Raw genomic sequence first — 24,740 nt, forward strand, 5'->3', positions numbered from 1 at the left:
TAGTCGAAACTTGCACGTTATTTATTAAGCGCACCGAATAAACATTGTTCAAGGGTTCAATACAGCAAGCGAGAAACAAAGTAGGGGAAGATACATGTCAGCTTGATAAACATGGAGATAAAGCATAACTCAGTTGGTGAAATCATTGCTTACGAGAATACATTGTTCAGGGGTTCAATACAGCAAGCGGGAAACAAAGTAGGGGAAGATATACATGTCAGCTTGATAAACGCGGAGATGAAGCTTAACTCAGTTGCGTTGAGTATTTTCTTATGCGCACACTAAACGGCTAGCCCTGTGTATTAAGGCGAGTCTCCCGATTGTTTCACTGATTGATGGAGTTGAACGTCCCAAAGCAACACATGTGTAATGAAGACGCCGTAGTTGTACCTGTGAAGTGCGTCACGCCAAGTGCCCCAACAGACGCCACAAATCGCCCCTGCTGCATGTATTTGATATAGCTTTGCGCCGTGCATATATCTGCACATGGTTCGTCCCATGCCGCTGAGTGAGACGCATGATTAAGGGTTCATTAAATGATAGAATTAACGTCTCAAAGCGAGATACGGGCTACGAGACACACTACGCATAGTGTTGACCACCTAGTGCTTTTTTTTTTTTTTTTTAACGTGCACCCAATAACGATGCACACGCCAGCGGTTCTTTTGCTTCTTGGCATCCCACCTTCATGGGAATGCGCTCGCGAACAACAATTTCCCATCTTAAATACATCTTGGAATAACTGAGCGTTTCTGTTACGCCTTTTTTCTTTTTTTTTTTTTTTTTTTTTTCAGGTGGAAATCATCATATCGTAAGTTTCACCGCTGAAATTTCACGTATATATGCGCCGTGGATGCATGCTACCACGCTTGTTGCACCGTGAGAGTAACACGAGCAGGAAATATTAACGGTTATGACACCTTTCACAGAATATATGCTCTAGACAGAAAAGCACACAGTATTGTTCACTGAATACTATGTACACTTCTGCTAGGGTCGTAGATAATGCTCGTCGCCATGTGTTCACAAGATCGCATCGTTTAAAAGTGCCGTGCGATATAGAACAAAGAATGTCCCATATGGCAGCGTCACGATTAGTTGTGGGAAGAAAAAGAAGCCACGAAAAGCGGCTTGCTTTGCCTGTCCACAGTGCCGCAGTGCCGTTCTACGCACTGCTGTTTCGCGAAAAATAGGCTTACATTGCTTGGAACTGACCGATGATATGCGGTTGCCTGAACCGTGTCGTTTATTGCGATCACACGGCTGTGCATCGCACTTACACCCAACCTACACAAACCTGATCATTTGCTAATGCATGGCCACTGTCACGGAAATGCATTCAACGTCATTCGATTTGGGAATTTTCTAGAAATCCCTGCACTTAGGGACTTGCCTGAAGTCAAACGGCCTTTTCAGGGACTTTTCAGTGCAGCAGCCATATTGTGACTGGCGTGAAGCAAATGTTGTATATTAGATTTCGAGTGACACCTTTACTTGTTTTAAATCATTAGGTAAATGCTTTAGATCATTATAGTGAAAGAAAGTGTGACTGTTCTTCGGTCAGCATTTGGCAACGACTTTTCCTCGCTTGTCCTCACTTGTCCTCGAATGACCAGGGACATTCCCTAACTCACGGGGAGTTTTGTTCGCGCGGCAAGCGAGTCGCCGTCAGTTGCTTCCTTGCCGTCGAGGTGAGAGGACGCCCGAGCTCATGCCAGAACTGTCGCCGCTAACAAAGGCCTTGACTATTTGCGTAGCGCCTGTCGAAAATACAGGCTGTCCTTCCTAGACGGGCTCTCTCCTGTTGTACATTTAAAGAAGCTAACTGAAAGCCTTGTAAGAGCTACAATTTCTCGACCACGCCAAGTGAGCTGAGCAGTCAAAATGGCGGTGAGTATTTTTTTTTTTTTTTCCTTTGCTGGTTCGACGTGGTTGATGAGCAGCGGATTTAAACTGCTGATTCTACATTCGTGCTTCAGGCAGTGTTGATTCGCTGTTCCATGCGTGCGATTCCTTTGATGAGTGGTTACATTGTAGTTCTCTGCTGACGTATAATTAAGCAGCGAATCGAGTGGCCGCAATGCATTAGATGCACTGTTATGGCTAGACTGGTTTGCACTGTGCGAGATCGCGTTTTCGTTGCTCAAATTTTGCTCCGAACAAGCAGCTGCTTTGTCTTCTGGTCAGAGCCTTGGCTAAGCTACAATAGACAATGACGTAGATGTGGGCGCGGAATGGCGATTGGGCTTAGCGACGTGGTCACTTGCTCAACCTCGCACAATACTCGGCTCTTGCAGAGCATGAACGTTGTCCATCATTGTGTGCAAGGTAGTGGCTCCGGGGCCTTTTTTTTTTTGTCGCGTTAGTATGCCACATTTGTTAGGCCTCGTGGAATTTGGCGGGGGCCGGCGTTCCCAAGATGGCGGCCGTTGCGACTCGCGGCATCCTCCTCTTGACGTCATGGCGCCCGTTTCCGGCGGGGTTACTTGGCGCCTTTCCCGACTGTCTTCGGTGGTCGCCGGTTGGGTTGGGGGTCTTATTGTGGCCCATATATATGAATAATAAGTAGGCGGACGTCAAGTCAGGTTGTGGAGCAATTTGGAGTACGTTGGTGGCAACGCGTGCGCACGCCATGTAGCCATGTTTGGGCTAGCCTAATCGGGACCAATGACCGTCATGGTCGCCATCATTGGTTTTTTGAAACCGTGGTTCGCGTGGTAGTAGCGTTCCATGTTATCAACGTTTTTTTTTTTAGAGGAGTTGATGCGGTGTCCGAGCCGATAGCGGTTGAAAATGGACAATGAGGTAATTAGGCTTGCGTTAGGGCTGTGTGGAATGACATTGAGGCGGAACGGCCTTGGGTAAGTTGGCAGGACAACGGGAAAACGGAGATTGCAAGTTGGGGGGGTTTCTCGTTCGTGTTCCTATTCGGACTTGTAAAATTAAGCGTATTTGTATTTCAGGCAGAGTTTCGGCACCACCTTGAAATCCTTAAACTTCCGAATTTCTAAAGAGATTTAATGGGGGCCCGTCAAATGTCTTGAAAGTATATATAAAAACTTCAGTTAGGGAATACCTGCTGCTGTGTCTTAAGGTATATTCCGGCTAGGGGCGACGGGGGAGGATTTCTCTCCCGACGTTCATTGACTGGTGTTTTTCTTCAAGTTCCTCCTCCTCAGTTAGGGACGACTTTTCATCGCAAAGCAATGAACTTAGCACTGGGGCAATGGTATGGGCACTGTCAAGAAACGTTCCTAGATATTTTAAGTGTCGTTAAGTGGTGCGATGTGGTATTTCTACAGCCACTAACGACCGGCTCGTTTAATTTACCATTGCAATTGTGGAGCTAGTCGAAGTAAAGCGACGAAGCCGTACCACTGTTTTGCTAGTGGAGGAAGAAGGCTGGGAAGTTAACCAGATTAACACACCGGTGAAATGGGAAAGGGGAACACAAGTGACAGAAAGAGCGAAAGAAATTGGCGGTGAATTCGCTGACGCGTGTGGTATTGCGCTATTAGTCAGACGTTCACACAAGCCCGTCGTCCTCAAGAAGCACAAAAGTGCCTTAACTGCTTTGTGGGCCGACGGGCGATTGGGGCGGTGTTCCAGCAGCACCTGCACGGAAAGCGGCCGATTGTCCAGTTTTTGTAGCTAGTTTCACACCTCAGCCATAATAATGCCCCATTTTCGAGCTCTAGAAATTTCTGGCGGAAAGTTTCTGCCATTTGGCTCTAACGCGACGAGTATCTTTGGCTGAAGTCGGACGCTACTAGCAGTCGTGCTAAAATGCGATTGACATTATTACAATTGGAAGGTTAACTTTTTAAAGCCACCTGAAAAGCTTGAAGCTTGTGTCCAGCACTACTGCAAGAAATGTCGGCTAAGAAGGTTTATTCTCGAGTGTGTGTGTGTGGAATTCGATTTTTTTTTTCGATTAATGTTCTATACGGACTCTTTATTTCAGCCCTCATCTCCAAAGCCCGTCTACTGTGGAACATCTGCTGCGGCCACCCAAGTGCCTTACGGTGAGTGACGTTTGTAATTGAAATTTCCAGGCGTGTGAAAAGTTTTGTGGGAGCGGCGGATATTAACCGATTTTTCTATGTCAGCTGTAGCATGAGCAGCCTCCGTCGCACTTGAACCCCTAATGCGCCACGTGACCTTTTGCTTTGTTTAAGATTTCTGGTTTGGGCGACTTGAATGGTGCTAGCTTAGTGCGTCTTCGAAGCTTCAATGTTTGCTCCTTACAACCTGCAGCTGCTAATTGACTTCATTGCTCGGGTTAAGTAAGCGGCGAGCTGAGTTAGGAATGCACTTCCTAATGAAGCTCGTGTCATGCGAGCGCGGCACCTTTCTTTGCTTGCACACAGCTGTTGTAGTGGAAGGGGCACTAAAGTGGCATGGTATATTAAGTTGCATTGCGAAATTGCGCCTACTCGTACCGTGTGAGGCTTGGCAAACTAGACGCAAGAATACGTTTCTACGGTACAAAATCGCATGCTGGGGAAGAAAAAAGTAAGCTTGCGGATAGAGGCATCGGAGGACTACGGCCCTCGTCTAGAGGCGTCAGAGGACTACGGCCCTCGATGTTTGGAATCAGTGTTCACCTTTAATTTCGTGCACAAGTTCCCGCACCAGCTCGCTGTAACGTCAAGGATTTTGAGTGTCTGCTCGGCTATAGTTTATCGGTAAAGGACTGCGCTTCATTTTAAAGGAGCCAGACAGCCTAGCGAGTTTCGAGAACTCGTTGGTGCTGCTGCTTGCACTATTAGCTCCCATTTTTTTTGCATTAATTTTAATTTGTGCCTCGTTTCTATGTGCACGGCAATCGTAGGATGTTGCAAGCATGGATGGGAAGGCAACGTAGTAGCGGTAGTATGTTCTGTTCGCACTGGCACTGCTTATTACGGGATTGCTAGCGTTCACCGCTTTCGTTCCTTTCACACCGAACGAATCGGCATCTTTGCTAGCCTCGCTCACCTAAAGTAGGCAAAAAAAAGTTGCGATCCAGAGGATAACCTCGAGTCTAGCGTGTACGCTGGCTCCTCGCCGCTGACAGCTCTTCGGTGGCATGATGCCACCGCCTTGAAAATGTACAGTGGAGGTCTCTAATGCAAAAATCGACAGTGGCGGCGCCCTTCCGGTTGCATCGCCATGTAATGTTCCGCGTGTTCAAATTGCCTGCTTCAGGAGTTGCCGATTGCTTCAACAGCTTCGAGAGTAGCAGAGCTTGTCGGATTACCAGCGAGCAAGTGATGACAGTGATAGTCTATTTTCAACCAAAGCGACAATCATGGCCTAGTTAATATGAAAAGCGAGAACAAGAATCTAGCGCTATCGCCTAAAATTGTAGAACAAGAGCGGCTGCGTGGCCTGATACTACAGCGGTGTGGTGGACACCACCGCTTTATGCACGGGCATTGCTGTAACCAGTTGGCGGTGATTGGCCGTGTGCGCGGTGTACTCGTCAGTTCATTAATACATGCCGCTGCAAGCAATGCGCGGGCACTCGTAACCGTGCAGGAAATGACCTCAGCTTGCACGCGCATGTTTCTCGGCGACGTGGCCATTTTTCCGTTTTCGGGAACTTCTGACTTAATGCCCATTAGATCACCGCGGGGAAACGAGTCCGGCTAACAGCGCAACTCGACATCGTTTGCGTGAACTCGGCGTACGAGATAGAGGAGACCTGCGTGAAAACGACGCAGTCTGGTTGCTGGTTGCTGGCAGTGTCAGCCGCCGGCCCAACGCGGCCGCTTTTACGTGTATTTGTTGATCCAACCCAGTTTCCGGCCTACTTTAAGCGCCAACTACACCACGGAGTGCATCCGGTTGAAATGCATGCATTGCCGTGTTCCTACTCCACCTGGCCGCTAACGCAGGTTACAATGGAGACCGAGAATGTAATAACCATGACATTTCTAGCAAAACAGTATAGGCGCTCATTAGGTCAGCAGTGGCGCGTGCTCTTATTCATCACACTTGGTTTTCTTGCTTGCTGCGAACACAAATCAAGTGCGACGAAAGAGACGCTAAAAGGTAAAAAATGTATTGGGAGTAGCGGGCATAAGATTACCCCTCAACCAGGATGGTATAGGAGGAGGGGTATACGGGTAGGAACGCTTTCCTTAATGAACGGGTGCCGCGGGTCAGATGAAAAGAGCACCTGTCAAGTCCTACGCCAACGCTTTCATTCAGCAAAATTAAAGCTCGTCACATACATTTTTACCTGTTAAATTGTTGATTTGCAAAAAAGTACGCTTTTGTAAGTTATGCACAATGTGCACGTTAAAGGAACCCCAGGTGGTCCAACTTTCCGGAGTCCTCCACTACGGCGTGCCTCATAATCAGATCGTGGTTTTTTTAAAGTACGCTTTTTCCGGATTTCGCGTTCGACATTAAACAGTTTAACGTTAGCGTAATAGCGGGGTCAAGGGAAATAGCGTACGCAAACGAACTTTGCAGAAAGAGTTTTAGTATAGTGTGGTAGCGTAGTTTACGTGCAGGTCGCTATTCCATTACGCTTTAAATTTCGCATACATAGGGCACCTAAGTAATTCTGTCTGCGTCCGGAAAGTGCGATAGGCAGCGCAATGGAAGCCAGGAGCGCGTTGTATTTTTACTTCCATGTCCGCCGATCTGCCGCGAAACAGACAAGCTTTCTACCGTAGCCTCCGAAGTCTTCCCATCTCAGAGGCCATATGCCATCGTCGCGCCTATCTTCCATGTTCCCTTGCGTAAGGGAACATGGCTTAACGAGGTGCCGCCCTTTTCATAAGTTTGCATCCAGCACTGTTCAACCCATTCATTCTTAACTGATAGTTGAATTTATTGTAAATATTTCGGTGCTGTCTATAGGTTTAACGTGAGAGGCTGTGCCAGTCTACTCAGCTCCATGAGGGTAGCTATATGGTCCTGTTGATACACCATCTCGAATAGTATGGTATTCCAGACAGCGGAATTGACATACGCGCCATGTTTTAAACATAACGAAGTTTTTTTTTTTTTGACAAACCAGACAAGTTAAAGTTAGTGTTACACTGAATGAGCTGGGTTATGAAATGCGATAATTGTGTGAAATTTGAGCAAGAACAGAGCAGCGGTAAGCGCCAAAAGAACTTTTTAGTAAGATATTGAAGCTAAATGCAGGAATCCTTTAAAACAGGTTGTCGTTCCGACAACTGTCGTCTGTCTTAAAGCTCGCGCCACTTTGTCGGTAGATGCAAAGCGCTTTTACTGTGTATGAATGCAGATTCACACACAATTTTGTAATTGTTGCATTATATACAAGAGGTAATGCAACAGAATGCCTATTGATATATAAAAAACAAACCTGATACGTTTACTATAAACGAGAAAAATATTGCAGACGATATATACATAAACGATGAGCGAACCTGTTCACGAGTTAAGCCTTAGATACATGTAGCGTTCCCGATAATATATAGGTTCATGTCCGAGATTATACTGTATGGTATACTGCTGTATGCAATTGTTCCTAGTCTGAGCAAGGTACGGGAAATTTGGTCAAGATTCTACGTGAATAATGTAACGTATTTAATATCGAGGAGTAAGACTCGCAAAAGGCATCCCAGTGCTTTAAAATGCGCCTTTGTAACGTAGAACGGCCACGGTACTGTTTCTGCCGCATAACGGCGGTGAAGATGTATGCGCAATTCGCTTCTAAACTTGTGGGCAGCTGTAAGTTGCCTCAGAACATGGCTCGTAAAGGCTCATTCATACTAGGCCGACACGACACCGAATTTGGTCTGCCGACTGTTAGCGGCGACAGCTTTCCTTCCTATTAAACCGTTGGCCACAGCGTTTTCCGTCCTGTAAACTGCTGTCGCCAACAGTCGGCAGAATAAAATCGGTGTCGTGTCGGCCTAGTGTGAATGAGCCTTAAGTGTTCGAATGTGTGGTCATCGTTTCGTCCTTGAACTTCACTGGTTTCTAGTTATAAAACGAGAAGGGAACTTCGCTAAGGCGAAAAGTTAACCCTAAAGATTGCGCAGGGTTAGTACAACTGCATCTGTGCTACATTTGCGACTTGCTGCCAAAACCGTAAAGATGCCACGTATTGCGCCCGTGCTGCTCCAAAACACTGAACACCACCAACAAGTGTCTGTGATAAGGCCAGATTTAGAGCGAAGTTGCAGCTTGGTAAATAGCCTTGGTAGGGTGTTGAACCGAAAACCGCACAGGAACCGCAGTTTTGGACTGAACTCGGAACCGCAATTTTCGGAACGGGCCTGAACAGCAAAAAATAACGGTTCCTGGGTTGGTACGAAACAGTTCAAGCCATATAAGGCGACAACGGGTGCTCGATTTTGCACGATTCTTCAATAGCTACTTCAATCGGCACACCCTACTAGCAGGTGGGACAGACGATGGGTATTGGCTAGCCACCACAGACAGCAGAGACGCTTGCACTTCTGAAGTCAGCCATGCCATTGTGTTCCACGGCCGAAGGATTGCTTCAGGGGCTCCGCGGAATCGTTTTTGGTGACGCTCCCAATTTGGCCGTTAAGGTCAACTGTAACTAAAACTAGAAAAAAAAAAAACACTACGGAAAAGCCTGTCCTCGAGGAGGGATATCGAGTTCAGCTGCATGCATGATTTATTGTAACCAAAACAGCGTCCTAACTGTCCTTGCGTCTTTTCTTTGTTTTAAGCGCTAGAAATGCATCAAGGGGGGGGGGGGGGGGGCAGCCGTCCGCTTCAACTAGGGGCGCGATCTTGTACGCGTTCCAAAATGGAACGGAACGCCTCCGTTCCATTTTGGAACGCGTACAAGATCGCGCCCTAGGTTAGCGGAACGCGGCCCGCTGAAGTCTGGTCTATATAGCAGGGAATACGTTGGTGCAAAAAGGAAGCACTAGAATAAGTATTTTGAATGTTCTGCTACTAATGTAAAATTTTTTTCTAAAAATAACCTCCCCCTGCTTTAACCTGCTCCTAATAGACCTCTCCTGGGGTACGTCATCGGCGCACGTGTGGTGACTGGTTGGCAAAAAACAGCCGCCGCCGGCTTTCTGCGTGGTGCAGTCGCGCTTTATTTGGTGTTGGTGGGCGCCACGTGGACGCGTGTTTTTTTCTTTTATTTCTTTTTTGTTTTTACGTGAACCTCCACAATTCTTTTGCCAGCCAGATTAACATTAATGTGTGTCGGAGAACATCGGCGTGTGATAAACTGCATGATGAAAATGTGGCGACGCTGACCTTTTTTACTTGCGAACATGAACCACTTGGTGGTGGTCTGCGATGGACTGTGTAATGAAGAATATCGGCTTTACCATGGATGTGTGCCACATTTGTTGTGGTAAAGTGTGCGGCGAGAACGATATCGGCTCATCTTAGCGTAAGGAAACGGACCACATTGCGCGTGTGCGCGCGTGGTGTGCTACGCGATAAGCAATACATCTCGCTTGCGAGACTGTGGACGCGTGTTGCGTGTAATAAAACCGGTCGTAGTGATCAGGCTCCGGTAGAACTTCAGGAACCGTAATTATTGAACAGGTGAGATTGAATGAGAAGCGATGATTAGTGAGCGCATGTATTTCGGGACCATTCGCGCTGTGTGCAAAAAAAAAAAAAAATCGAGTGAGAGGTATGGCTACGAATGAACTTCTACGATGTTTGGACCGCTGCCGAAGCTGCGTGTATACGGGGAATGCCCGAAAGGCAAGCCACTGAAGTTATCGTGATTTAACGCAGATCTCACGGGTCTTAAGTGACATTGAACTTTTCTTTTTCGTTATTGGTGCATTCACCTTCATGGTATGGACCTTCATGGTATGTCGTGATGATGCACATAAACATGCAAAACTTGGGTCTTGTAAAGTTGAGAGCAGCAAACTTTATCGTGTATATCGTTTGGTACAGTGTAAATGGGGCGCAAATCAGTGCATTCACGACAATGCAAGGCAAATTTGTGTTCGAAGAAACAAATTTAACAGAATTTAGCGAAGTAGCACTTTGCCACCTCGAAAATGTGCACATTCAGTGACAAAATGTTCGTTTTCGAGGAGTAATACATTTTTGTGGATGTTTTGATCCACGGAAGAGGCGCACTTTTACGAAATCACACACGCCGACTTACGGGAACCATGCACTCGTCGGCAACAGCGCTACGTTGTTGCACCGGTAAAACGGAGACGATTATACTTCCTAAGCACAGTTCAGAAATGCTGCCATTTCAAAAATTCGCAATATGCCGGACTTACGATCGTGGCAGTTGATATACAAGCAGCGCTCTTCTGCAGGAAGAGGAGGTCGCACGATTGTTTCTTGCCAACCAGCGCCCGCTTCGGAGGCGCGGCAGAGGGGAGAGGCCCCCGCAGTGACGTCACGCTGTTTGCAAACAGGGAGAGGTCTATTCAAAATATTTTGCTTCATAACCACTTTTTTGTTCTGCTCCTAAAGCTTCTAGCTGTACCATCCCTGACTGCGACTTGATGTGCCAAAACGGCGCAGTCTGTTACTGCGCGCAAAAAAAAAAAAGCTAAACGAGCGATTATAACGCCAGTGAATAGCTACACGCGCCGACACCTTTTGAGGTTCAGGCAGTCAACGAAGTTACCGATCAAACACCCACTGTGCTCGCTAATCGCTTCGTCACAGCAAAACAGCCGGCGTTCTAGAAGCCTGTTATCTGGCGTGGCGCGTGCGGCATGCTATACGCGCCATGAACTGCCGAAGTTTTATTTAAAAAAAATTAAATGATGGGGTTTTACGTGCCAAAACCAGTTCTGATTATGAGGCACGCCGTAGTGGGGGACTCCGGAAATTTGGACCACCTGGGGTTCTTTAACGTGCACCTAAATCTAAGTACACGGGTGTTTTCGCATTTCGCCCCCATCGAAATGCGGCCGCCGTGGCCGGGATTCGATCCCGCGACCTCGTGCTCAGCAGCCCAACACCATAGCCACTGAGCAACCACGGCGGGTGAAGTTTTATTCTATAGGCGGGGACATAATGCGACAAATCATTATGCATTTCGCAAATTAAATGCATTTCGTTTACTTTTAAGATGCCGTATGCGTTAGTGTTCTGCTCAGTTCCGCTAATCTAGAACGCTAGTTTGCGCCGCACTCTGTAGCGCAATATAGCGTTGTCGCTCACGAACGCTAATGCAAGCACATTGCGCATTACTAAACATCACTAGTCAGCCTAGTGAAACGTATATCCTTTTTACGTCAGGCTCGGGTCTCGCTGGCAGCAGGTGACAGCGCGCATGCGCATATGAGCATTTTAAGGACAATCAGTTTGGTGAAGTGCTCGAGAAGGGGGAATTCAATGACGTGAAGCGCTTGCCCAGGTGAAAAGGAAGCCTGAAGGTACCTTCGGATGAGGGAGCACAAAGGAATCCTTCACCATGGTCGCCTCGCAGTAAGAAAGCTTTCAGAATGGACGTAAGGCGGCATAGCTCTAGCTCGGGCACGGAAAAGCGGTTAGGCCGTCTTACGTCAGTTTTGAATGCTTCCTTAGTGAAGGATTCCGTGCCTCTCTGCAGCAGCGATGTTGATGGCTGGAAGGTTTGATACAGAGGAACCACGCTCGTACATTGTGCGCACAGTATACAAAATAAAATGTTACTTTAACATGGTGCGATAATCATTGCAATGTTATACGGGGTGATCATTTTTTTTGTCCAGAACTTTTAAAAATTGCCTGTTGCAGATAGCGTAATTCTTGGCCTTAAGCTGTATTATTCGAAACGGTAGGCATTACAGGCACGAGAAATCGACACATTTAACAAATTCAGTAATTAACCTAATTACTTTACGGCACATTGCAATTTACGAATTGTAACTGGTGTCATTTGTGTCAACACCACTTCCAAGATATTTGAATATAGTATAGGACGAAATACATGGGCGTTCCAGCTACTTTTGTGCTTCAATGCATAAAAGAGCATTTTGTTAGTGGAACAAGTGAATTTTTACGGCAAAGTATATGGTGCATATTTCCAAATTGGTGTCATCCTGGAAATTCATTCCAAGAGAATACGCTTTGCCAACTCACCGGCTGCAATTCGTTTGTCCCGTAAAGAAGTTAATTAGTAATTTTTAAAATTAGCTGAATGTGTTGAATGTTAGCTGCAACAGGTGATTTTTAAATTCCGGAGTTTAAAAGTGATCGCCCCGTATATTGTATGCACCATTGGCTGTGGCGCCGTACAGCTGAGGTCGTGGGTGCGATCCCGGCGCGACGGCCGCACTTCAATGGGAACGGGAAAACAGGTGGTCAAACTAATCCGAAGTATCCCCCACTATGGCGTGCCTCATAATCAGATAGTGGTTTTAACACGTACAAACCTAGGATTTAATATAGTTTGGCTGTAGTTATTTTAGCAATATGATAAACTAACCTAGTTTACTAAACAATGGTATGAAAGTTTGAGCCAAATATACCATAACAGCTGGCCAGATTTGTTAGCCAGTACCCTGCGCTCCCGACAGACAACCAATCTCTAGTAAATTTAGAAGCTATACCTTTGTAATGGTGTCTGGACTAAATCTAACCTTGCCATCAATGGTTCGAACGTTACGGGTGGGCGCGCCTTGTCACTTTCCTCCTCACTTTTGTCCCCCAGTGTAGGGTAAAGTGCAACTGATTAATGTGCAGCCTTGATGAACCTCTGCCTTTCTCTATTTCTCATGATGTACTTACAGTGCTCAGAGATCAAAACGCAATAATAGGCCGACATGACGGCGGGTGCTATTTGCGGTACCGGTGACCGCGGGGAGGCTAAATGCATTCACAATGCGTCACAGAGACCTTCGCTTTCATCGCATACCATAATGCCTCAGCTCGGTGTCGCTAAGTCCCTATATCTTCGGAAAAGTACCGCCATCCTTTGAACAACGCCGCTTCTCTCTCCTGTCTCTCTCCGATTGGACGATGATAGCGCACGCTTTCACTTCACTTCATTTTTTTTTTTTCGCCTCGGCGCGATGTCGAATGTCCCTCTGCTCAGCCGGCTGCGCGCGCCCGGTCTGAAAAGGAAACCTCTCTTATGGTACGAAGTAAAACAAGAACACGCAGACATTCGGTTTGTATGTTTTATCATTTATCTGAACTTCGATTCGTCTATCGAAGCAACAGATTAAACAAACTGATGTCGCCTTGAATACTCGAAGTCACTATGAGTGACGGCACGGCCATGTGCGTATGCGCACTTGCGCGATTGACGTCGACTTTCCGGCTGGGAGCGCTCGCGAGAAGGGCAAACGGCGTTTGGTTTTAAATTTAACCCTTTATTGACGACTGTTGCGTGCAGGCAACATCGAGAAAATTTTTTTTCTTGGCAAGTTTCAGTATTGAGTTAAAAGTTCCTGACTAAATGTATTCAGTCTGACTGAAACATTTACAGAAGCTTTTTTACAGGGAGGGTGGGGAGCGGTCCTTACGGGGCCGCTCCGTACTAAGGTAAGGTCCCCCTTACATGAGCCCATTGGCGTCGACCGCGGCCCGGGTCCGCTCGACCAGGGCCCGTTGGGCCGTCAGAGCAGCCGAGCAGGGTTGCATCCCAGTCCTCCCGGGAGGCGTTGGGTAGAGGGGGTAGGTTTGGTTTTTTCGGGAGGGAGGGGGGGGACACCATGTGTAAAATGTCAGTAATTTTTTTGTCACTTTCCCGTGCAAGCAGTGTCAGACAGCAAGGGGCATTTGTTCGTTTAAATCAGGAACACTGGACAAAGAAAGCAAGGTTAGAGGAGACAGGCCGGTGCAAGCTGTGGTGTCACACATGTGATGTAAAGCAAATGAAATGTACACCTATGGCTCACATAAGAGCTGTCTATACAAATTGAAAACGAAGCCTTGGGTGGCTTGGGGTGAAGCCCATTTCCAGTTTCCTGTCGGGGGTTTTCCCCCTCTTGCTAAAAAAAATTTCGCGAAACTTTTTTCTTTTTGTTTATGCTTATTTTTTGTGTTTTGCACATTTATATAAAAATATACATTTTTTCTGCGTATTTATGTCTCGTCCTTGAAGGGTAAGCTCTATCGCGGCGCGTAGGCATGTAATACTTAGCAGACACGATCGCTAACACTCACTGCGCTTGCATATCTCGAAACCGGTGCAATCCTCAGAATTTGGTCGGATGTGCGTGCCTTGCAAACGGTGTCGCCGGCTACAGTTCTTAAATTGCAGTATGTGCCGTAAATTAACATTTAATTTGTTTATTACGCATTTTGATATTTCCTTAAGTATACCCACCTCGAGTATAAACCAGTTCATGGGTTTGAATTGTGCCATCTGCTGAGACTTTATAAAATTATGTATACTCTAAAAAGGGCCCTGTCTATAAACACTGTATTCTGAAATCAGTGAAATGCCGTTTATAAATGACTAATTAAAGCTCCAGGTTTCTCACAACCCCATGACTGCAACAAAGATAGGTCAGTTCTGATTAACGTACCGCTTTAAAAGGTATATCTTAAGCATAACTGAGCATTGACTTTGTGATATTTGTTACGCTGTGATAATTAAAGGACACAGTGGTAAAGTGCTTGGAAGCTTCACATCCAATACTACATTTTAAAATACTGTGTATTCAACTTGGCTAGTTGGTTCAGTTTCTCTAAGACTAGAAAACAGAGGGGAAGACAACAGCCGCGTCCTTGACTTGTTTCCTTTTTATCTGCAGTTCAGCAACTTCGCTACATGCGAGCTTTCATGAAAACAGTATCAATATGACATCGGTTGGGATTCATTGTGCGATAACCGTGGCAATAGTAATTCCGTTGACTGCTCAAATTGTCGACGCGGGATTCAAAATAGCTAGAGTGCAGTGTTGCTGCACTTAAATAGTAGTTACGCAGACTACCGTTGGGTGCTGTCATCATGACATTGACTTTCTGGTGCGTCGAGTCTTTGCTGGCTTACCATGCTTCCTCTTAAGGCAGAAGTCTCTGCTCTGCTGCTCAAAAAGCGGAATTTACCATTAAACAAATTTTAATGAAAGCATTTGTACAGCTTGCATGTGGTGACATGCTACCGATACATGCCAGTGGCTAACTGCAACTAATATAGCATTACTTTATATTGCTTCTTGGCGTGTTATATGAAAAGTATAATAACCGATTTACCGCATTCAGTCTTGCCATGATTGCAGTCCTCACCTACTCTTATTTAGGAACTTTTTTCATGGTACACTCAACACCCCTCTACCATAGTTGCTTTTCAGCCTCTGGCGGATTCTGAGAATACAGTGGCAACGCAACAACGAAAGTAAAACGAGTGGTGAAAAGGCAATATTGTCATAGAAACATGAAACGTTCGTGAGGGAATATGAATGTATAAACAAAATGCATTATGAATTGCATGTGCCTGTTAAGGGTATTTTACCATCACCATGAGTCAATACCAATGGTTGTTGTGATGTGCACTTGGTTCATATACCCTACGAGTACTTCTGCTTCGCTTTTCTAGCTTTTTTTTGTCTGAAATATTTGTAGGCAAGAAAGCTCCTCGTATGAATGACCAGGGGCTTTCGTTGCTAACATCGGAACAAAGCCATCCTTTGTTGTATTCGTTCAATAAGCTGGTGTTTAACTGCCGTTTGCCATAGGTTGGTGTATGTAGTTACTTGGTGAGTTGCGTCTGTTGGTTTTATGGCAATCACTTGTTATAGAGTATGTTGAGGCACCTTTAAAGGAAGGCAAGGTGGAAGACACCATCTTGCCATCCTGCAATATGTGAAATCCTGTGTGATGTTTACTAAGTGAAATGTTTACGCCAGCAAACAAAACGTAGTTTTTCGAAGGCGGAAACTTGCAAGCGCAAAAGTAGTGTTACATTGTCTGCCGATTTGTCTGTTCTTGCGTCTTGCGACGTGCGAGTACCTTTTCAAACATTCTTCGGACATCTTGCAAGACCACGTGTTGACGTTTTGACTGCACTGGTTTGCACTCCGTGCAAGCAAGCTAGTGCTCTTAAACTAGCGGCGTAAAATGTGTGCACTTCGCAAACATAGTGATCATTTTCTGGCAGTATCTTGCTCACGTATAACGGGCCCGTTTTTTTCTTTTTCTTACAGCCTTCTACCGGCACTGGGAGGCCTGGCTCCAAACAGTTTAGGGACGCTCCAGATGAGGCACACCAGCTGTCAGGGTGCAGGGAACATGAACACAGGGGGCGTCCCTGTAAGGCCAGCGATGCATGTTCCGAGAGGATCTCATAATGCCGACCCGGAAGTTGTGGGTCGGGCAGGTTGAAATCGTTGTGCTCAACCCATTTTGAGTCGCCAATTTCCACAGGGTTGGCGCCCAGGTGTGCCCGGCGGTTTGGCGGCTTTCGGGTTCTGCTTCAGGCCGAGGTTTTTGAGGTCAGACGCCCTTGGACTTTGGCGGTAAACCGGCTGTTGCCTATAGCCGTCGAGCGCTCGTGGAGCCTCCCCGCTTATCACGGAAGACGGCTCTGGGTTTTTGGTTGTCGTCTCTTGTAGACGTCCAGACTGGCTCGTCAAGGGTGTGGTTCTCTCTCGGGATTTGCGTCCGGATTCGCCCGGAGCTTTGGGGGCTGGTGGGTTCTGCTTGCAGGCGGAGGTTTTTGAGGTCAGACGCCCTTCGACTCTGGTGGCAAACTGTCGGTTCCTTAAGCTCCGAGCGTTTGCGGCCGTCCCGGCCATCGGGAGTTCCCGCCTGAGCCTGAATGTCGAAAGGGTAGCTAAACCCTGTGGATGTGCGCCCATCAGGTTCCGTAGCCCATGGGAAGCCGCGCCCGATTCGCCCGGTGGTTTGGCGGGCGGCGGATACTGTCTGTAGGCGGAGGTTTTTGAGGTCAGACGCCCTCCGACTTGGATTGCGATACGTTGTTTGCCTTGCCTCCGAGCGTCCCAGGACGGCTCCCGCCCTTCGGGCTCACGGTTTCCGGGCTGCGATTGCCGTGCGCAAGTCGCACGTGACACACCATTTTTGTGCCGCACTTCCTGTGGCGCCCAGCTTTGGCAGCGGGCACTCAGTCGGGGCACGCGGTTTCCACGCTGGCCCGGCGGTTCGGCCGGTGGTGGGCTCCTGTTGTTAGGCGGAGGTTTTTGAGGTCAGACGCCCTCCGTCTTCGACTGTGAACCTCCGGTGGCTTTGGCGCCGAGCCTGCGTGGACGAGCTGCCCAACTTGTTGAGAACTCCGCTGACGGACGCCGCAGAAGCAGCTTCCCTGCAAACTTTAGAGCGGCACGCGTACACGTGGCAGACCTCTCGGAGCATGCGTGTAGCTTGGTCGCACACGCGTCACAGCGTGGTGGTATACGTGGGTTTATGTTACCGGGTACAGTGTAGGTGAGAAAGCTGCGTTGGGTGTGCTCGGCGCACGCCCTTCTCGCGCGTGAGTGCTGGCTGCGCTGTGCGGCCTGCGGGCGGCCCACACTGCGGCTCGAGCCGGGCCTGTGGCCAGCCTTGAGCACGTTCGTCCGCGGCCGCTCACCGCGGTCCTGCGGGGGTCACTGCCTTGGGCACCGTTCTCGCGACGCGGCGCGGTGTCAAACCGCTTCGTGGAGTGCAGAAGGTGTCCGCCCCCTGGCCGGTGGATGGAGCGGTCCGGGCGATGACCACCATTGGTGCGTTAAATAACCAGTGTGTGCACCTCTCCGGCGTTCCGGGTCCTCTGTCTGATTGGCTGCTTCTGGGAGCTCAATTAGCTCCGTTAAATGTCGGCCACGCCAGACTGGGGAATTACTTCTCGCGTGCGCGGCGCCCAGTCGCGTCGCTTGGCTGTCGGGAACTTTGGCGCGGGTTTAAAACCTTGCTGGTTTGTGCGGTTGCTCATGTCCAGGTTTTGGTTTAGTGGTGCGTGCGCCCACCAGTGGTGTTAGTTAGTTGGTGGCGCGTAGGGATATAACCCGATCTTCAAATCATCGAGATCAACGTCGTTCTTCAATGTGTGCTGTGCTGAGTGAGCCCCCCAGCCGGGGGTTGTGCGCGTGTGAAAAACAAAGCCTGGCATGTAGCAAGCGTCGTTCTCGCTAGGACCCGTATGCCTAACCCGAGGGTGAGGTTACGCGCGGGGTCGTCGTGTCGCGACGGGCCCTAGCTTGCTTGCGCCTATTCCAAAGGCCTCGCGTTGGGTCCATCTTGGGCTCCAGGACCGTCTGGGATTGTCGCGGGAGGGCTTGTCGCACGCTTTTTAAACCGTTGTCTCGGGCGTGTCGGCTGGCTACACTGTGCCTGGCTCGGATCGCTGTCACTGGACTCTCCACTGCTCCGCCGTGCGCAGCGGGCCAGCGCGCTTTGGGGGGCACCCGCCTGGCTTTCGCCCTGGCAGCGCTCGACACTCGAGGTACACTGGGTCGGGCTGCCACACCACGATATTAGATCGCAGACACTAGGACAAATGCACCTGGAGCCTCGACACTGGTCACACTGAAAGGCCTTTTTAAAATGGTAAGTTGGTTACCGGAAATACTTTTACTGCAGGTTGAACTCCGGAGCAAAATCATATCAATTGAACTGATATGTTTGCATAACCTGCGATTTAAGAACAGCATAGATTTTTACAAAAACTGATTTTGAGGTGCTTCCAACTCCAGAAAGACTTCATAAAAATTCTTGCCGTACACATTAGAAATGTGTGAAACATACACACGCACACTAGAAGTAATACTTCTATCCCACCTACTGAATTCAGTTCACACTAGCCTCATTGAAAGAGGTTGCCTACTTAAAAGTGCTTTATTTGAGCGGTTATATTGTGCTGTTTTTGAGAATAAAACTTCATTAGTACATTAGTACATGAATTGAATTCATGTTTGCCAGAAAACAATTTTCTCAATACAGCCGTTGTTGAAAGTTCAACTGTGTAGAATTTTATGCAAAACATTGCTTTCAGCTACCCGTGGTGCGTTTCTACAGATATGGCGACACCGGCACAAGGAAAGACCGAGTCCAAGCAAGAATAGACTCCAAGCCTCTTCCGGAAGCATCCTTTGAAGTTACCGAAGTCATCTTTTGAAGAAACCGATATCGAATCAGGCACAGGCTGCGTCTTTACATGGCACCCACTGGGGAAAGAAGCTCTGCAGTCAAGATCTCAAGGTCAAGAGCTCTACGTCAAGGTCAAGAGTTCTACGTCATCGAAGTGTTCAGTGCCGTGTGGTGGTTACGGTGGTGCGCGTTATTTTTTTTTTATATTTTTTGTGGAGTGTTGTCTTCCGTATTCGGTGGTACAGCCTCGCTACCACCGCTTCCGGGAGACGCGGTGCTGTGCTTGTGCATCTGTGAAGTGTTATGGCCTGTTCTTCATTCTACGGTGGTTCTACACGCAGAAGTCGTCGCTTCCCAGTGAAATGCTTGGAAGATCTCTAGTGGGTGCCATGTAGAGTCTGCAGACTGTGACCTGAAAGCGAACTAAAGCCAACCAAGAACTGAACTGTTGCAATGCTTCCTCTCTTCAACGCATGGACTTCTCAAGAAAAAAAAACGTCAACACGTCACTGGTAGATAGGGAAAGGGGAGGGTCATCTTCGAGAAGCCATTAGAGAGGAACTTGTTTTTGCATTAAACATTTGAATTGAAATGACGGGTGATGTTTTGCCTATGCACTTCTCGGCACTGGGGCCAGCTTGCTGGTTTAGCTGGTGTTAAGCATTTTGTCTGTTTTGCCTATGCACTTCAAGAAAATCGAATGCAATATTAGCATGGCTGTCTTTCGCATTGGCAGTTTATATGTCGCACCTTCTTACGTTTCGAGTGTGCATTCCTCGAAGTTGAGATGCGCAGAGTGAATTGACATTTGTCTCGTTACATGAAATGCACTAACATTCTGAAACTTCCTGCAACCCGCAAGTATTCACACAGCAAGACCTGTAGGAAACTTTCGTCTTCCAGTGGAGCTGGGATTCAAGAAATAGCATTAACTGGTCAGCAGTCATGATAGCAAGCGATGTTAAGGGTACGTGAAAAAAAAAAAAAGGCAGGGGAATGAACTGGCACAACCGGAGTCGCTGCAGGCTTGTACTCCGTCTCGCAAGTAGCACTGGCGGAAGGTGCGAGGTAAGCACGGGCAATATAGGAATATAGTTCCGGTCGTAACTGTCCGATAAATGCCGGGGTTGGAGTTCATTCTGCTTGGTTCGTGATACGCTAGGACTTCGCATACAGCAAGCAGCAACGGAGCAAACGACCCTGCGGATGAACACTTCGAGGGACATTAGGCCTTCCCATTAGCTAAGAGCCTTGTATCTTCCACAGTGCTGCAAACGACTTACTGCAGGTAACTGCACAGTTTAGAGGTCGAGGGTTTTTAGAAACTATCAAATTACGCAAAATGCTAGGCTCTGATGTAATCAAATCTGAAGATGAGTGAAGCTAGGTGCCCCGTTTCAAAGGTGTTAGCTGTACGACTCCCGCTGGGGGAGCCATGTAACTGCACGGTCTCTCACCCGCAGCTGCGCGGGCTTCTGGGGATGTCATGTAATTGCAATCCGGTTGGTCGCTACTTACGTCAAAATCGAGAACATACCTCGAGGAAATGGGACTCCCAAGTGCAGCGATGTTGCCGCTACAGCCGAGAGGCGAACACTGCTTCACTTTACCTCAGTTTAAATCTGCAACCGCCCTGCGCCGAAAGGGTTGCTCGGGCTTTCGATAACGGAAGCCGACCATGAAAAGTAGGTGCGGCGGTTTCGCTTTTCACTCGCCACCCAGTTGCTATGGCGTTGTGCTGCTCAGCTCGAGATCGCGGCGGCCGCATTTAGGCGGGGGCGGAAAGCAAAAGCGCTAGCCCGCCAATCGGGCGTGCCTCGTATATGATAATGGGTTTGGCAAGTAAAAGCCCGGCATTTTAAATGCGTAATTATATCTATGCCTACCCAACAAGGTAAGTCGTCCATTGTGCAAGACGAAGCGCTGTAAAGAAAATGTATGGAACAAAGTAAAAGGAAAAAAGGTTGGCGTTGGCGAACTTACCACCCCATGCTCCGTAGCCGGCCGTCTTGCGCACTGGGATAAACACCCTCACTTGCAGAAGGTGAATATAGCTGAACCCCATGAATGTGTTGTACTGGCGGTACAAAACACATGTCAAAGAACAGTTTTTATGAAGGTTATGGAGAAGATTTGGGGATGGTGGAATAAAAGCCATCTATAGAACCACACGTAGAGCCAACTTGGAGCATTGAAGACGTCAGGAAAGTTGAGATTTTACGAAAATTTAATGCAGAACACGCCACATCCCCGATAGGTTTTAGTATTTGCGGGATGTGCCTTCTGTTAAGGCGTTCTTTCACCGACCGAAATGCCACCAATCTCTCGGGGCTCATGCACTTGACGTTGTGCAACACAGACAGGTAAGCAGTCAATGAGTTGATAAAGGAGTGACGAGTGTGAGTCTCATCACGGTTGGTAATGGTTCGGCGGGGGTGGATAAGATTAATAAGCACCGATAAGGGTCATATCAAGTTTCATAACGTTGATAATGACACCGGGCTGCGTGGAGATGAGCAAGTGGCAAAACGCTTGCGCATATTTAGAACTCCCAGAGGAGTTCGTGAATTCTTTAAAGTTTCACATTTGCTTAAACGCGCAAGTCTTCTGATTGGCGTACTTTGTGTTACTTTATATGTAAAAGGTCGCTTTTCACGCGGCAGCGGGCGACCGTGCTTTTCCGTACCGGACCCCGCGTTCTATTGCCCCACCCCTATCATGTCGCGCTTGCTCGCTCGTTTGTTCACCAGCGCATTGTTGTGGCCTCGCGCAATAGCTGGGTGTTGCCACTGTGCGTTTCGCACTGAGCCTTGTCTCCTCTAAAATGTGCTAGCTTCTTAAAATTTTCCGATTGTGGTATGTTTTTATTGAGCATTTGTTGGACAATCGTATCCTAAGACATCTCTACATAGGAGTGGAGGTGTCTATATGTATATTACTTCCCCGTAGCACTGCCACGTTTCAGATAACTTGGACCAAACATTAAAAATATGCAAATTCTATACGTAGCTGGACAGAGCCAAGGTAATGTTTGCCGTCGCTTGGAGATACTCGCATTATTTTTTGCATTCCGCCTGATTACATTGTCTTAATCAGCTTCTCAAATAGTATAATTAGATGAGAAGTGTCAATGAGAAATTGTAGAGCAACACGAAAAAAACTCCCGAAGCAGCTTTCTGTTGCTCAATACGTGCTACATAAAAGTTTTTCCGAGCGTGAAAGAAGCCTTCGAATACACGCAAAATTGCCGCACGACTGGCCGCTCGAGGCACTTTGCGTGTGTGTATTCGCGGGCATCTTTCACGCTCGGAAAAACACTATGTAGCACGTACGTATTGAGGAACAGAAAGCTGTACCGGGAGTTTCTCATGTTGGTCGACAATTTTCTCATTGACGCTTTTCATCTAATGATAGTAATTGAGAAGTCGATTAATTAATACTGATTATCTAGTTAGGCGGAATGCAAAAAAAAAATAATAATCTGAGCATCTTTAAGCGACGGCAAACAACATTACCTTAGCTCTGTCCACTACGTAGCCATTTGCATATTTTTAAAGTTTGGCCCAAGTTAACTGAAACACCCTGTATAATGCATAACGGCGACCGATATTTCGAACGCCGTAGGATGTCGCAAACTCGGCCGTGAATTAAGTTGCCGCTATTCAGGTTGTCGCATATCTCCCACTTTCGTTGGCGAGACGACTTCGTGGTAAGGGGAGATGGTATAGTAAACCCAGCAAAAAGTTTATTTTTAGGTTTGAACATACAAATATTACACAAAACCTAAGGAACATCGCTTAAAAAATAGTACCAGAGCCTCGCACGCTGGTTTTTAAACACGCTGTTTGTGTCTTCAAGTCGTCTTAACTGTGTTGGTCGGTATATCTGCATGTTTTATTGAATATTGCGGCTTCATATTCGAAATACGTTTAGTTTACGACGTGTTAGTTGTCACTGCAAATTTTCATAATGAGTGACCCGGCTACGCTCCTGACTAAGGAGTCAGGAGCGTAGCCGGTAGGGGGGGGGGTTACGCCGAGCACATGCCCCCCTCCCACATGTTTTGTTAGTATGCAGCCTGCCCAGGCTTCCCTTCCCCCACCCTCACTCCCCACCCTGGGCCAAGGGGGGTGCCCCCCGCCCTCGAAAAATTATCTACGCCAGCCACTGGTTACAGTGCATTTCGTCCACAACACTGGTTTGTTGATGTTTGCCAAATTTTACGCGCATATTTCTCTACGTGGTTGTGTCCCAATATACCGTAACCGCGTGTGTCGTGGACAATTATCCAAATGCAGCATGAAGTGCTGTTCTGAGTGCACTTGGCATCAAACGTATATTCTGGGAGCTCTCTCTCATCCACCTAGGCAGGAAGAGGGTCGGCAAAGCAGTTCTGCAGCTTCACAGGGAGCAAAGAAGGAAAATAATCCTCGTGAATGCCTTTGGTGATGATGGATAGAAAGCAAACAAATTGTATTCTGTTGGGACGTTTGAACTGCTGTGATAAACATGCAAAACACAAAAGTACGTTTTTCACAAATGCCATTTTTGCGTTTTGAAAATCTTTGATGTACCTTTTCTGGAAATCTACTCGTCACATTATAGTGACACATTTACTGATTATAGTGTATATTATCAACAATCTGAACATAAAATAAACATTCATAAGATCATATTGGCAAAAAATATTTCGAAGTTCTTCTCTTATATAAGTAACAATAAGTGTGAATATACAGGGTCTGTCCAGAAAGTAATGTCAGTGAATTTATTGTGACGCCACTGGGGGGTACTTCGGAGCGCGGTCTAACCGGTTGAAACTGGCTGTGGGGGAACCCAGCTAAGCAAGCGCTCCGTCGCTCAGTGTGCTCCGAGCATCGGCGAGTGTAGGACGGCCCTGTCAGTGAGAGTTGTTTTTTATTCTTGTGCTAGTGAAAATGCAGCGCTCGTTAGAACAACGATTTGCGATCAAGTTTTGCGTGAAACTTGGCAAGACCGCCGCGGAAACTGTTACGCTGATCAAGACTGCTTACAAAGAACATGCCCTGTCAGATCGGCAAGTGTTGTGGCACAAGACCTTTTTGGAAGGCCGGGAAGAGGTCGCCGACGAGGACCGCGCCGGACGGCCATCCACGACCACCACGGCTGACAATGTGACGCGAGTGAGGGAACTGTGGAACTCAGACCGACGATTAAGTGTTCGTTTAATGGCCGACATGTTGAACATTCCGAAAACTCAAGTTCATGAAATCGGTACAAACGATATCTGCATGCGGAAGGTGCACGCAGAAATGGTTCCAAAAGTGCTCACTGACGACCAAAAGTCATGCCGCCAAGAAAACCTCGACATGTGCAAACGTGATCGAAAATTTTTGGACAATGTCATCACATGTGACGAGACTTTGGGTATTTGAATATGACCCGGAGACCAAAAGGCAATCATCGGAGGGCACACGCACTCGTGCCCTCGCCAGAAGAAAGCCAGGATGAACAAATCAAAGATCAGAATCATGCTCATCGTTTTCTTTTTCATCCACGGACTGATTTATCACGAGTTTGTGGAACCTGGAACCACCGTGAACTCCAAATTTTATGTGGAAGTCCTCAAAAGACTGAAACGCAGGGTTCAACGCATCCGGCCGGACATCGCAGACAACTGGAAGTTGCACCACGATAATGCGTCGGCCCACAGTGCCTTCACCGACTACCTGGTTAAAGCAGGGGTACCAACGATCCCCCAGCCCCCGTACAGCCCGGACTTGGCTCCCCTCGACTTTTTTCCGTTTCCACGCCTCAAAACACCCCTTATAGGCAAGCAT

At 47.5% G+C, this 24,740-nt stretch overlaps 2 long non-coding RNA genes across 3 annotated transcripts; both read left to right on the plus strand.

Moving 5' to 3' along the window:
- The first annotated feature begins 1,657 nt into the window (after positions 1–1,657).
- LOC119457985 (uncharacterized) lies at positions 1,658–19,516 on the plus strand. Of its 2 annotated transcripts, none has more exons than XR_005193402.2 (4): positions 1,658–1,890; positions 3,965–4,025; positions 16,044–18,384; positions 18,830–19,516. It is a non-coding gene; the product is annotated as an uncharacterized LOC119457985 (long non-coding RNA). The 2 variants fall into 2 exon arrangements; XR_005193403.2 differs by having other exon boundaries at positions 18,853–19,516.
- Positions 4,033–8,538, plus strand: LOC125944679 (uncharacterized). The gene is made up of 2 exons (XR_007466356.1): positions 4,033–6,303; positions 6,407–8,538. It is a non-coding gene; the product is annotated as an uncharacterized LOC125944679 (long non-coding RNA).
- Positions 19,517–24,740: the final 5,224 nt, after the last annotated feature.

Source organism: Dermacentor silvarum, chromosome 1 (genome assembly GCF_013339745.2).
Source record: "Dermacentor silvarum isolate Dsil-2018 chromosome 1, BIME_Dsil_1.4, whole genome shotgun sequence".
In the NCBI taxonomy this organism is placed as follows: Eukaryota; Metazoa; Arthropoda; class Arachnida; order Ixodida; family Ixodidae; genus Dermacentor; species Dermacentor silvarum.